This window comes from Schistocerca piceifrons, chromosome 3 (assembly GCF_021461385.2).
Source record: "Schistocerca piceifrons isolate TAMUIC-IGC-003096 chromosome 3, iqSchPice1.1, whole genome shotgun sequence".
Taxonomy (NCBI): domain Eukaryota; kingdom Metazoa; phylum Arthropoda; class Insecta; order Orthoptera; family Acrididae; genus Schistocerca; species Schistocerca piceifrons.
Genome location: NC_060140.1, coordinates 713,513,883 through 713,527,728, shown reverse-complemented (window position 1 = coordinate 713,527,728; position 13,846 = coordinate 713,513,883).

Sequence of the window (13,846 nt, the reverse complement as noted above, 5' to 3'; positions counted from 1 at the left end):
ACAGCGCGATCTAACCTTGCATGTGTTCTTTGAAAAATGTGAACAGTTCCGCGAAATTAGTAGGTACTGATTCACTCTGGGTGGGTTCTTCAGTATATTCGACCGTAGGTGCATTTTGACCCGCCCATAATTCATTATTTTGCGTTTCGTGACTCGTCATATTTCGCTCGTCACTGTCTACGTGTGACTCTACTCCGGGCGGTGTAGCCATTTTAATGTTTCTACCAACTTTGCCCATGAATTTAAAGAAAATACACCTCACTGAATTTAATAAAATTGACCGTTATTTCTCCTCAAGTTACAAACAGCAAATGTTATTTAATAAGAATTACTGTTAATGGATAGCGATTTACGATAAAACAATCTAGCGACGATTCTCAGTCGTTCTAGAAAGTGGCCATCTTGCCAACATTACGTTTTGCAAAATTCTCCAAAAAAATATGCAAGCTATTGTGAGCACCTTTTTTTTTAATTTAACGCTCCCTAACTACCTTTTACACACCAGGGCAAAGGAAAACAGTAATGTCCTTACCTTCTTTCTTACTGCACTTCAGCAACGTCTTGAGGTGTGGTTTTTTTTTTTTAAGGATCGTGCTCCATGTCTCGTATTACCCAGCTTGTTGAAATTGTCTCGTATCTCATTACAGTGGTTTTTCATGTAACAGAAATATACAAAATTTTTTTCGATACCAAAATTACAATAATACATTGAAAGGTCTCTGTTGGATTCCTTTCATGTTGATTTCTTAAATCTGTTGTCATTTACGGCATAAATTCCTCTTCTAAATTTACTGTGGTGTTTCTATCTGGGAGGAGACTGAACAGTGAAACGTGTTACTTTTACACATAAACAAGAACGATCTGTCACACTACTGCATTTTAAAACACAGTTTATATGTAATTCATGTCACACAGTCTCATACGGAAACTACATCCGCTTTCTTTTATATACTGTATATGATAAGATACTGTCATCCCCCTTCCCTTCTGTGTGAGAGGAAGAATGAGCAAATGTATTTCTAGTTGCATGCTTGATGGTAGCAGACAAGCCTGTCTCCTAGAGAACAGTAGGACCAACGTCGGAACAGGTAGCTATGCTTTCTAAAAGCAGAGAGGTTTCTATTCTTAGTATGGTCCTGTCCGTCCCTTGTCATGTTGGTATAGGAAGCTGCCTCTCTGGTCACTTCCGTTTGTATTTGTGAGGCACCCATCAGGAGGGACCCACGGCAGTCTGTCCGCGGCGAGCGTCTGAAGTGGTAAGATCTCCGGCTAAGCGCGTGTCTGCTAAGTCCGTAGGACAATGGATTTCTTAAGTTCAGCCTAACTGAAAATTTAATCACCTTTATTTCAGGTTTAGCTCTAAAATATCTAATGTTATCTTAAATTGCAACACAGTGTAATTCGAGTGTGATGTTCAGAATATCTTCCGGTAGTTACTTTGTCACTACTTTGTGAGTAAAGTGGAACCACGTGTTGATCAATAACTCTAACTAAGATAATCAATCTTAAATACGAATGTGCGTGAGATTATAACGTCTCGTCTTGACAATATTTTTCAATATAGCAATATTTCTTTATTTTCAACCCACATGGGGTGTACTTTGTGAGACCAGTACCACGTGCTTATACAATTGTTTGACCCATCAGGTTAACAGTAAGACGATAGTAAGCAGATCGAGATTTTTCTTTTGTAAATTGCGTTTCGATGTAATTTATTTTAATTATCAAAATTATTGTGGAGTTACACTCTTTGTGTAAACCAAGTTGACCACGTGAACCATTTGATGTAAGCATCAAAGTAGCCCTCAGCTATTCTTTTTGGGAAGATTTCACAGAGAGTTAGTATGAATTTAGTATACCAGTGTGTGGTAATTTCATGACGGACAGGATTGCGCTATGAACGTAACTTCTTTGGGTGAAAATTGAATTGGTTGGTTGTGGTTAATTTCCTCTTGCATATGTTTCAACGTTCTTCTTGTGTTATTTTATGAATGCAGTGTTGTATGCAGTCTCCCAATCTTGGCTCCATATTTGATGTGTTCCGTAAGATTACAAACTCACATTTTCACAATCCTAAACAAGGCACCAGTTTAGTTATGAATCAAGTTTAATATGCTGAAATTTCAATGATCAATGTTGAAATAAATTTCCAGATATAAACTGATTTATTTCTTTTCATTTAAATTCTCTTTTATATATATATATACATCACAGGTTATCGTATAATTAATGTTAGTCTGGTTGGGAATTTGGTAAGCTAGACTGGATACCTGGTGAAACAGTTGCTCAGTAATGCTAGGTTAACTTCCCCAGCCAGCTCACAGCTTTTAAACCGCTTTCATTGTCTATCAGCACCGCTTTCAGAACAAATTAATGCAACAACTTACAACATATACATAAATATGTAAGTTCATAAACAGGCCCTGTCACTGTCGCCATTTTTAATAATGGTATTTTTATTTATTGGGTTTCAGAATTATTTTTTAATTTTATATTATTCTGACTTTGAATAACTGAATCTTCAATTAAATCAAGAAAAATAATGTACTTGAAAAATCATGTAAAAATATTTTTTAAATATTGAAATTGGAATGTAAATATCAACACAGTCACGAAATCTGCTAATACTTGGGAGAACATTACAACATGTCACTAGGGGTAAGATAGACACTGCTTACAGGAACATTAAAGAGACCTTCGGAGAAAAGAGAACCACTTGTATGAATATCAAGAGCTCAGATTGGAAACCAGTTCGAAGCAAAGAAGCGAAAGCAGAAAGGTGGAAGGAGCATACAGAGGATCTGTACAAGGGCGATGTAATTGAGGGCAATAACATGGAGGTGGAAGAGGACGTAGATGAAGATGAAATGGGAGATATGATACTACATTAATAATTTGACAGAGCACTGAAGATCTAAGTCGAAACCAGCCCCGGGAGTAGACAACATTCCATTAGAACTACTAATAGTCTTGGGAGAGCCAGCCCTGACAAAACTACCATCTGGTGAGCAAGATTTATTTATTTATTTATACGTGTCCAGAACATAACATATTAAATATAATTTATCATACATAGCATATCATACATATATGTTACAATTATTACAGAGAATATGTGCATATTTATATTCCATGTGCTGCCCAGAATTCAGCTGCACAGACCGTCTTATTATTGGCGATAATCAGATCGTCCATGGACACAGGTTCCGACAGTTTCCTGCAATTGAGTAGGTGGTGATGGCCTTGGGGCTCACCATACTCACATAGTTCGTCCCCTGAGATGTATCCCCATTTCTTCATGTTCTCCTTTCACCGAGATACTCCAGTTCTCAGTCTATTGAGTACCTTCCATGTCGTGTACGGGAGATGATGACTGTAGCAATTTCTTCCTTGGGGTTGTCCCAATATTTCTCTGATGATGAGCTACGCCAGAGTTGTATCCTATGGTCTGCAGGTGATGTCTGCATTGGTTGCATTGTCTGGAGAAAACTTTTTCTCGACTTGAGTCTTGGTGTTTGAAGTTCGCGTCCAAACAGGGGGTGTCTCTGATCCATCTCCTGCTTCTTTCTTACCACTTCAGCTGCTGTTCTCCTTCGGATATCTGGAGGTGCTATGCCCATGAGGCGGTAGATTTTGTCAACAGGGGTTTCCCGCAAGCAGGGCAATATTTACCTGTTTGGCATGGCTGGAGTTCTGCCATACAGGTGCTGCATATTCAGCAGCAGAGAAGCACAGAGCGAGGGAAGATGTGCGGATGACCTGTGGGTGTGCTCTCCAGTTGTTGCCAGTCAGTTTCCTAATAATGTTGTTCCTCGCACTGGCTTTACAGTGGTCCTTGAAGGTGAGGGACCGGTCCAACTTCACTCTGACCTCTCCAGGTTACTCTCAGTTTTCTCCGTGCCTCTCTGTTCCGTAAGTGGAATGCACACACTTGTGTTTTGGAGGGGTTTGGCTTCAGGTAGTTGCTATCGTAGTAGTTAGATGATGCCTCAAGACTTATTGTGAGCTTTTCTTCCAGCTCCTCGAAAGTTCTACCTTGTGCGGCAAGTGCTGTGTCATCTGCATAAATGAAAGATCGTATGGCAGGATTAACTGGCTGGTCATTAGCGTAAATATTAAACAGCAGTGGGGCTAGCACACTTCCTTGGGGGATACCATTTCTCTGTGTCCTCCACCAGCTCCTCTTGTTTTGTAGAGTAACAAAGAAAGGTCTGTTTTGTAGCAGGCATCTTATAAACTGTGTTAGGTGGAAGTCTTTCGTGATGGCATAGATCTTTGCTAACAATTTCCTGTGATTAATGGTGTCGTATGCAGCAGTAAGATCCACAGAGGCGACACTGGTGATCTGCCCGCGTTCATATCCATCCTATGTGTGGTGTATCAGGTTCAAGATCTGTCCACAACACGACCTCGCAGTGCGGAACCCAGATTGTTCTCTGATCAGTGTTTGATCGACTTGGTCCGAGATTCGATTGAGGATCATTCTCTCTAAAACTTTGTATAGATGACATAAGAGTGATATGGGTCGGAAATTTTTGGCATCTGTTGGCTGTTTCCCCGGTTTCAGTAGGGCCACAATTTTGGTTTTTCTCCACATCTTTGGTATTTGTAATTTTGTGACACAGGTGTTCATCATATCTAGGATCCACTTCTTGGTTGCTGGTCCAAACATTTTTATCTGTTCCATCCTCAAGTCATCTAACCTCGCAGGTTTATTGTTTTTCATTGAGCATATTGCGGTTTCTAATTCTTCCAATGAGAATGGTGTGCCAATATAGTTATTCTCCTCAGTAATTCTCTGGATCTTTGGAGTTACCGATTTTTTTATTAACTTTGCCATTCAGCAGTAACAGATGTGCTATCTGGTTAGCTGTTATATCAGAGATGGCCGAGGGAATAGCTGTTGGGTCGTTTCCAAGGTTCTTCAGCAATTGCTATGCCTTTCTACTATTTTGTTTCTTATCCAGCTGTGTCATAAGATCGCACCATTTTTCTTTCCTTCTAGCTGATATGGTTAGTATAAGTTCTTCACCAACCTGCATTGTTTCTTCAGCAAATGGATCATCTTCAAAAAAGGTGTTCATATTTATTCATAAGTGTTTTTGTATCTTTGTCTAGTCCTGGTATGTAAGTTGTTCTACCTCTGCGAGGTATATACCTACAAGAGACAGCTTTCACTAGCTTTATAAAGCTATCATATTTATCTCGAGAAGGATCTAGTTCAAAGATTTTGGAATCAAGTTCTTTAGTAAATTTATCCCACTGTGCTCATTTGAAGGTAAATCTTTTCTTGCAGGGGGTATAGCTGGGTTTGATGGCTATTTCTATAGTACAAATAATTGCTCGGTGTTATGTCATTGGAATTGGGTCTCCCATTTCTTTCTTCACTTGGTGGGCAACATTTTCACTTGAAAAAAAATTATCTGGGTTATATCCACGGCCCTACCTTCCACTCCTGAAGAAGTATTGTAGCTTTGGATCATGTATTAACTTCAGGCCCGTGCTTTCTACCCAGTTTTCAAGGTCTTCTCCACTTTCGTCTGTTTCTCTGTAGCCCCATGATACACTGTGGCAGTTAAAATCTCCCATGACCAACTTCACTGGTTGTAAATTGAAATTATCAGGTTCTTTGAAACGGAATACATAATTTGGTGGTTTGTACACTGATGTTACTGTATAAGTCTCAGATGCTACAGTCAGTATTTCTGTGTCGTTATCTACAGTTAGGTCTGCGGACGAGATGCTGAGGCCTGGTTTAGCAAATATTGCACTGCCACACTGTTCGCTGGGTCTCTCAGTGATTAATGTCATTCCATGTATCCTTAGCCTTCTGTCATTCGGACCTCTATGAGTTTCCTGGATGAGCAGGAGATCACATTGGATAGTAATAATTCTTTCTCTACTGATATTCCTTCTATATTTATGGAGATTATTGCAACAGCTGACTTTGAAAAAAGCTTTTTTGATTTATAATCTGGTGTAATGTTGTGGTGGTGGGAGGATCTGCCACTGGAATTACTCCCAGCGTTGCCTAGGGTACGCCCGATCGCTGATGATGACATGTCGTGTCGTATTTAACCCTTTGTTGCGATCTTCGAGGAGGCCCCTTCTGTGTACCCCAGCAAGATGTAGCCTATGATACAGGCGAAATACCCTCAGACTCCAAGAAGAATATAAAAATTCCAGTCCCAAAGAAAGCAGGTGTTGACAGGTGTGAAAATTACCGAATTATCAGTTTAATACGTCATGGCTGCAAAATACTAACATACAGACAAATGGAAAAACCGATAGTAGCCGATCTCAGGGAAGATCAGTTTGGATTACATAGAAGTGTTGGGACACGTGAGGCAATACTGACCCTACAACTTATCTTAGAAGATGGAAAGGCAAACCTATATTTCTAGCGTCTGTAGACTTATAGCAAACTTTGACGACGTTGACTGGAATACTCTCTTTCAAATTCTGAAAGTGACACGAGTCAAATACAGGGAGCGAAAATCTATTTACAATTTGTACAGAAACCAGATGGCAGTTATAAGAGTCGAGGGGCATGAAAGGGAAGCAGTGGTTGGGAAGGGAGTGAGACAGGGTTGTAGCCTTTCCCTGATGTTATTCAATATATATATTGAGCAAGTAGTAAAACATACAAAAGAAAAATTTGGAATAGGAATTAAAATCCATGGAGAAGAAATAAAAACCTTGAGGTCTGTCAATGACACTGTAATTCTGTCAGAGACAGCAAAGGACCTGGTAGAGCAGTTGAACGGAATGGACAGTATCTTCAAAAGAGGACATAAGATGAACATCAACAAAAGCAGAATGAGGATAACAGAATTAAAGTAGTAGATGACTTTCTATCTGGGAAGCAAAATAGAGAAGATACAAAATGTAGACTGGAAATGGCACGAAAAGCGTTTCTGAAGGAGTTTACTGAAATACTTGCAAAATAGAAAAGTCTGGTTGTTGCTGCATTTATCTTTATGCCACAAGTTAACCAAATTTATTATCCTTAAATTTAAATCACGAATGCGTCTGCTGAATTATCGAATGCTCAATCTGCAACAAAAGCTCAAATGGTAAATGAGCAATCTGATTTGGCTGATTGAATAGTAAAGATTTCAAAAAAAATTAGAGAGAATAATCACAGAACCATGTGATTGGCATCAAAAAGGAATGAAAGATGGGATTGATGAATGGCTAGAAGTAAAAGATAAACAAATGTTGATGAGAAGGGCCACATCAGCAGGCAAGTGCCGTATCTAGGACATTAACAGCTGTCACTGTCAGCCACAGTCGATGACCTGCCAACACAGCACCCTAGTAGAAGCATGGCGCTTCTGCAGTTCAGCCCATTGCTTTGTGGCAACAGCTGGGCCAAGGACACAGGCCACCATTCGAGACTCTTACTTGTGACACAGATACATGGCAGTGGAACTTCTTCTAAGTGATCAGTTTCAGACAGCAGTATTTAACCCAGCGTGGGCAGCCTGTTATGGTCGAACAGCTGGGCTATGCTATGATATTCAGTCATAGCAGTCTAGGCAGCTCTGTACTCTGCTGCCTCCCTGAATCTATGACACTGATATCCAGCCATCTTCACATGTGCTGGGGTTCACACTGAGGACTGCTTCTCCATGGACTACTGGGGCAAGACGCAGCCTGCTTATTCTCTGTGACAGCAGCTGAAGCTGTGACTAGCCTGCTACAGCTGGTAAATTGGCACATCTGCTGAGACAGTGGCGGTGGGCTAAGTAGGCCCTTGCTGCTGCTGACAAGGCCAGTGCCTTGGTAGCTCAACACACTATGAGCTGTCCTTTCAGTATGTTTGCCAGACTCACAGGGATCAACTCTAGCAGCATAGAAGGCTAAATGAATATTGATAAATAACAATAAAGGGTTTCTTATGTCCATGAGGTGTCTTCTTCTTCTGTACCACCATCCATCTCTGGTAGAAAATCGTTACCTGGCTTGGAGAAAACAATTAGTGGACTGTAATAGGGACTTCTGAAAGGTTAAATGCACACCTCTAGCATTTGTGGAATTTCTTTCTTACCACTGGTTGTTTGGTCCAACGAACATTATAGGATGCATGACACAAGGTTTCATGGGGACACACATCTAATATGCATTCATGTCTGTGGACAATGACAGGACGTTCTTCAGATACAGCATCATACTGTTTCAGTACTTCCTCTAATTCAATCTTCAATGGAGGCAGTCTGATTCATGAGCCTTTTCATTTATGGTTCTTGATACATTTGTGCTGCTGTGGCTGCCATTTTACTGGCTAGTATCAGAGAACTCTCCTACAAATCTTACTTTGACTCCATGATAAAATTTCCCATGGTCTGCTATCATGCTAATCTAATCAATAGTAATATCTTGGCATCTACCCTAACACATAGTTTGCGAGCAAAACGTTTGACAACTGCATCCTCTCACTTAAAAAACCCATTCCTACAATGCAGTCAATTATCAGACCTTCTACAACAGGAAATGTATGATAAAACATCATTTCCTCTAGTCTGATTTGTCGTTGGCCCTGGATCTTTACTGGCTTCGATTTGGGATTAAACATTCTCAAAATCTTGCATCCACTCATGGGTAGTGTTTGAACCTTTCTGTCACTCACGGATTCTCTTAAACAGACCAGCCAAAACTGCACTTAATTGTGCACCAGTATCTAAAATTGTCAAAATTGGTAACTCACCCACTATGGTCTTAACCACCAACTGCACTTAGTGTTCTCTGTAATAAATGCAATCCATGTGCTCTTTGCACAACTTGTCTCTCATTTAGTTTGGCTGATTGTGATAACATGCATGCCTCTACTATTCACCAAGATTGGCCCACTGGGGAACCTTCCAGCCTCATCAAATTTTCTGATATAGTGGTTTTCAGATTCAGCATGAACCACAAATATTGCCACTCCTAGTTCATGGGTCTCTGACCATTGCTCATAACAGTTTTCATTATTTCAATAGCCTGGCTCATATGTATTTTCTGTCATGGAGGAAATAGATTCAAGTACCAGTTACATCACCAAAGTGCAGTGATGTATTATTTGATGAAGGGAATGAGCATAAAATATTCTGAAATATGTTGTGTAACAGTTTCAAAGAAACTCCTACTGCAAAGAAAATCGACAGTGATAAAGCTATGCTAAGAAGATCTATAGCAAAGGTTCATCAAGAATATTTTAACTGGGTAAGACTACAGTTTTTGTTTTCGTTTCACATCGTCTCATGAATATCATGCCATGTTCAACCTAACACCAATATGAATAATTTGAAATTTAACCAACAACAACAATTTTATACAAGCCACCTCACATTCACTCAAAAGTACTGGTGCAATGGGATCTTTATTTGTAGAAACATATAATAGTTATGAGAAACACCAGCTGTTAAATGTTACACACACTCATAACAATTACTTTGTCAATGTTTATGTATTAGGGCAACACTGCTACAGACTCTCACATACTTAGATTGCTCATCATTAAGATCGACACATACTCATCTCAATTTACAATCAATTTCTCCATCCACATTAATAACTTTGCAGCATCAAATTAGTTACTCAGTTTGAACCATAGACTACCACATAACATATGATGCTGCACAAAAGAATGACTTTTAAAACAATCCAAACTACAAGTACAAAGTATTTTACACTGAATAAAAAGCATGACTATATTAAAATAGGTGTGCAGTAAACTGCATCGAATAATAAAAGAATGACAATTACAGAAGCACACGTTCAAAACACACGACACATAAGGAAAACAATTCTTATTACACTTACATTACTGTATGGTTATGTACCAGTACACATTTATAAATTCTGAAATGCAAACATTCAGCAAATGAAAATTACAAAAACGACTTCTAAAGCTTTCAGTGACTGCTCATATGCAACTTCTGTTATTATGTAGATAATGTGATGTGCGTATCTGTAGATGAGTAACATAATCATGCCATCAGTTAAGACAGCACCAAGCATAAGTGAAACAAATGTAGTATGTTTTCATCTAAAAAACGTAAGCTTGTAAATGAAGCATCAGATGCAAACAACTGTGCAGCAATGCTGGTGGTATGCGTTAAAATCATGTAATAATGTGTGTCTGGCCTGGTAGTCAACCTTTGTCTCTGAAAATTAAATTACAGAAAAAGAATTACAGAACACAACAATCATTTCACGGTTATCAGGTAATATTTTGGATTGCTTCTACAAAAGGTTCAACACATGAGAAATGCAGAAACGAAATGTCTAGTGCTTACAGTTCCAGCAGAATATCTGCAAGTGTGACACTATACGCAAGTCCAAAATTACTTTGTCCAAATGGTACACCTTAACTGTTATTAGTGTGCTGACTGACAAAGTTTATGTCCATAGTCGGCCCCTTTAAAAGTTAGTACTTCTTCACATCACTAACAGTGTCCAGCTTCATGAAGTTCGACAATTCCTTGCTCTAAGATTTGGTCAGTCATCAGTAGGTTTGTGGGCAATTGCAGCAATATTCATGACTCACAGGAAATGATTTGAGGTTGCAGTGAGTGTTACTAAAATGTTGATTCTAACACAAAAGCAGTGATGAAAGTGGCGTTATCAGTAGCAGCACTCTGAATGTATCTGAACAGCATGATTCAGGATTGAAGTGCGTAACAAGAGTTCATATTCGTTGACAAAAGCATTACATCCAGATGTGTAGCGTGACCTAGTGGTGTCTCAATGTTCAGCGAAAGTTCCTTGTATAGATCTCTGACACATGTTTGCTGATGATTCAGATCGACTAATAGCCTGCCTGGCAGTTTACATTGCTTATCTGTGTTCGATGACCTCAGTAGCATCACCTCATACTTTGTGGAACAAGAATCCCTTGTATTGGCATCTCAGCTCAGGCTGAATGGGTAGGCAGTCACATGGGAAAACCAGTCGCTGAGGGTTGCAAGAAGACAGGGAGCCATATGCCATCAAAGAAGTGACCTTTCACAGCCGGCCACAGCTGGGGATGAAAAACAGCCATGTACCTGACAGGACTCATTCAGCGGTAGGCCCCCTCCAGTTCTCTGTTGAGTCAGTCAAGTCCAGATTGCTTTCCCTGGTTCAGTGGTGTCTCTGTTCAGATGTACATCTGCTCACCTCAAAAAAATTTACAATTGAGCAAGTACTGTTGTTCTTAAGTATTGAAGATTCTAATCAAATACTGAATGTAATGTCAGTTTGTGCATGTGCTTGATAAATGTGTTTGAAATTCATATTGTTCTGTTTGAAAGTGATAATGATGTTTGCATTGACCCTTACCAACTGTTCTGGAATTTTACTGAATATCTGGCTCAGACAGAAGATATCAGCCGCCATATGGCAACCAAAATAGAAATTTATTTAGATGTCATCCCTTTTTTCCACTGAAATATTGTCAAATATAAATACGCTGTTTGGTTTTATTTTTTCAGGTGGTGGAATATCACTGCTTTCTCTGAGCATCTGGTACGTTGCTTCATCAATGTAATACAGAACCTCCCACAATAGCTGATACTTGGGCTGATAAAACGTTTCTGGAAAGATGTATACATGTTTGGAGCCGACCACCCTAAGATGTGTTAACTGTGATGGAACAATATTAGTCTTCCTGCAGTCAAAAGGTCAAACAATTAAATTATTTCTGTTATAGGGAAGGAGTGGTCCATTATTTTCTTCTTCTTGGTACCAGCATCACTGCAGGACCAGTCGGTTTCTATGAAGTCCTTGTCAGGAAGATATTTCATCCACTCAGCCATTGTTATGACTGTCTGTTTCATTAGCAAGCAGGCTATTTTATAGAGAAAGAAGACACATATTGCTCTTACACTTTTCTTTTTTCTTTATAAATTCATACATTTGCAAGGATCAATAGCTTGCTTAAATGTGCTTCTAGTTTATGCCTACATCAGGCTCGGCTCTTTCATGCAGATTCGCATGTTTTGATACACTGCATGTGTCATACAGTTGAGCAATTATTTCTTTTTGTGGATTAGGGGTTTTGTTTGCCAATTCCATCAAATTGATCCACATTTTTTCATAGAATCTGTACATGTATGGTTGTAAGCTTAGCTGCTGGTCTAGAGCATACTGGATCGTACAATTCAAACAATGGAAAATCCAGGATGGAATGTAACAATATTATGAAAAGGATAGTTTCCACTCACCACATAGCGGAGATGCTGAGTCGCACAACAAAAATATGTCACAAGTAAAGATTTCAGATATTAAGGCCTTCGTCAACAATAGACCACACACACACACACACACACACACACACACACACACACACACACACAGGTGGAAGTGTGTGCAACTCACACACATGACTGAAAGTCTCAGGCAACTGAATCGTACTGCGAGCAGCAGCACCAGTGCATGATGGGAGAGGCGACTGAGTGGGGGTAAGGAAGAACCTGGTGCAGGGAGGGTGAAGGATAGTAAGGTTGGGGTGGTGGACATTGAAGCATTGCAGGTAAGACGGATGGCAGGAGAGAGGTGGGGAGGGGGGGGAGTAGCAGGAAAGGAGAGAAATAAAAATACTGGGTATGGTGGTGGAATGATGGCCTTGTAGTGCTGGAATGGGACAGGGAAGGGGCTGGATGAGTGAGGACAGTGACTAACGAAGGTTGAGGCCAGGAGGGTTATGGGAACGTAGGATGTATTCCAGGGAAAGTTCCCATGTGCACAATCCAGAAAAGCTGGTGTTGATGGAAAGGATCCATATGGCACAGCATGTGAACATGAGTGCAAGTGCATTAGTCACTAGCACTAATGGCTATAAATTATGGCAATTATACTGACAGTTACAGCTCATCAATTACATACCAAATATACGAAACAAGAGCACAGGTGAACGGTTTGTTTACATAATGATTATTAAATTAGGCTAGGACACCTGGTCACTTTGCTTACATAAGGAGAACAATGCCTCCCATTTAGCCAGAACTGGTACACAACTATTTTTACATATCCACCATTGGTGTGTACACGTACAAAGCTACAGTGACATCTGACCATGACTTTTTTGTGTTTCACTTTTTTGCTAGGCAGTACATGAATGTCATCAGGTGTGCGTTCTAAGAAATCAGTATACATGAAGTTCCATGGATGACGCACATGTCGGTTGACGTTAGTCCAGCAGTAAATATTTAAAAAAATACACTCAGTTCGGTAGATTACGTCAATATGTATTAAATAAGATGATATATTTCCAATTTTTCAAGCTACAGCACATGGCATGTACAAGGGGTTCTCTTAACATTCTAACCTGTCAGCACCTGTCTTGTTTCGAATTGGAATTACTATATTTTCTTGGAGTCTGAGGATATTTCACTACTATCGTAAATCTTACATACCATGTGGAATGAGATTTACTGAAGAGCAATCTTCGATGGTGTTTCAGAGGATCAGCTGTCCAAGTATTCTTGGTCACATTGTGTGTTTGCATAAGACTTCTTTGACGTTTTGCAGTGCACTAACACAAAATGTCGTGCTTACATACCAATCAGGAATGCTCGGTGAGGCGTCGCTTGCGTAGATCAAGGAGCGGCGCAATACCGGATTCCCACAGCTACCGTGACCTTCTCAGGCTCTCCATGGCGGGGTGCCAGCGTGGTCCTTCAGAGCGCGGCTCACGTTTCGATCTGGCGGCGTATTATGTCGAAAACACACAAAAAGAACTGCCGCCCACGACAGCCGCCATTCTGAATACCAAATTCGTGTGTCTTTTCTTCCAATCATGTGTTCCCAAATCCTAGTTTCCGAAAACTGCTTGCTCTTTTACAAGATGGCTGCAGTCGCAGATGGTGTTCTCATTGCC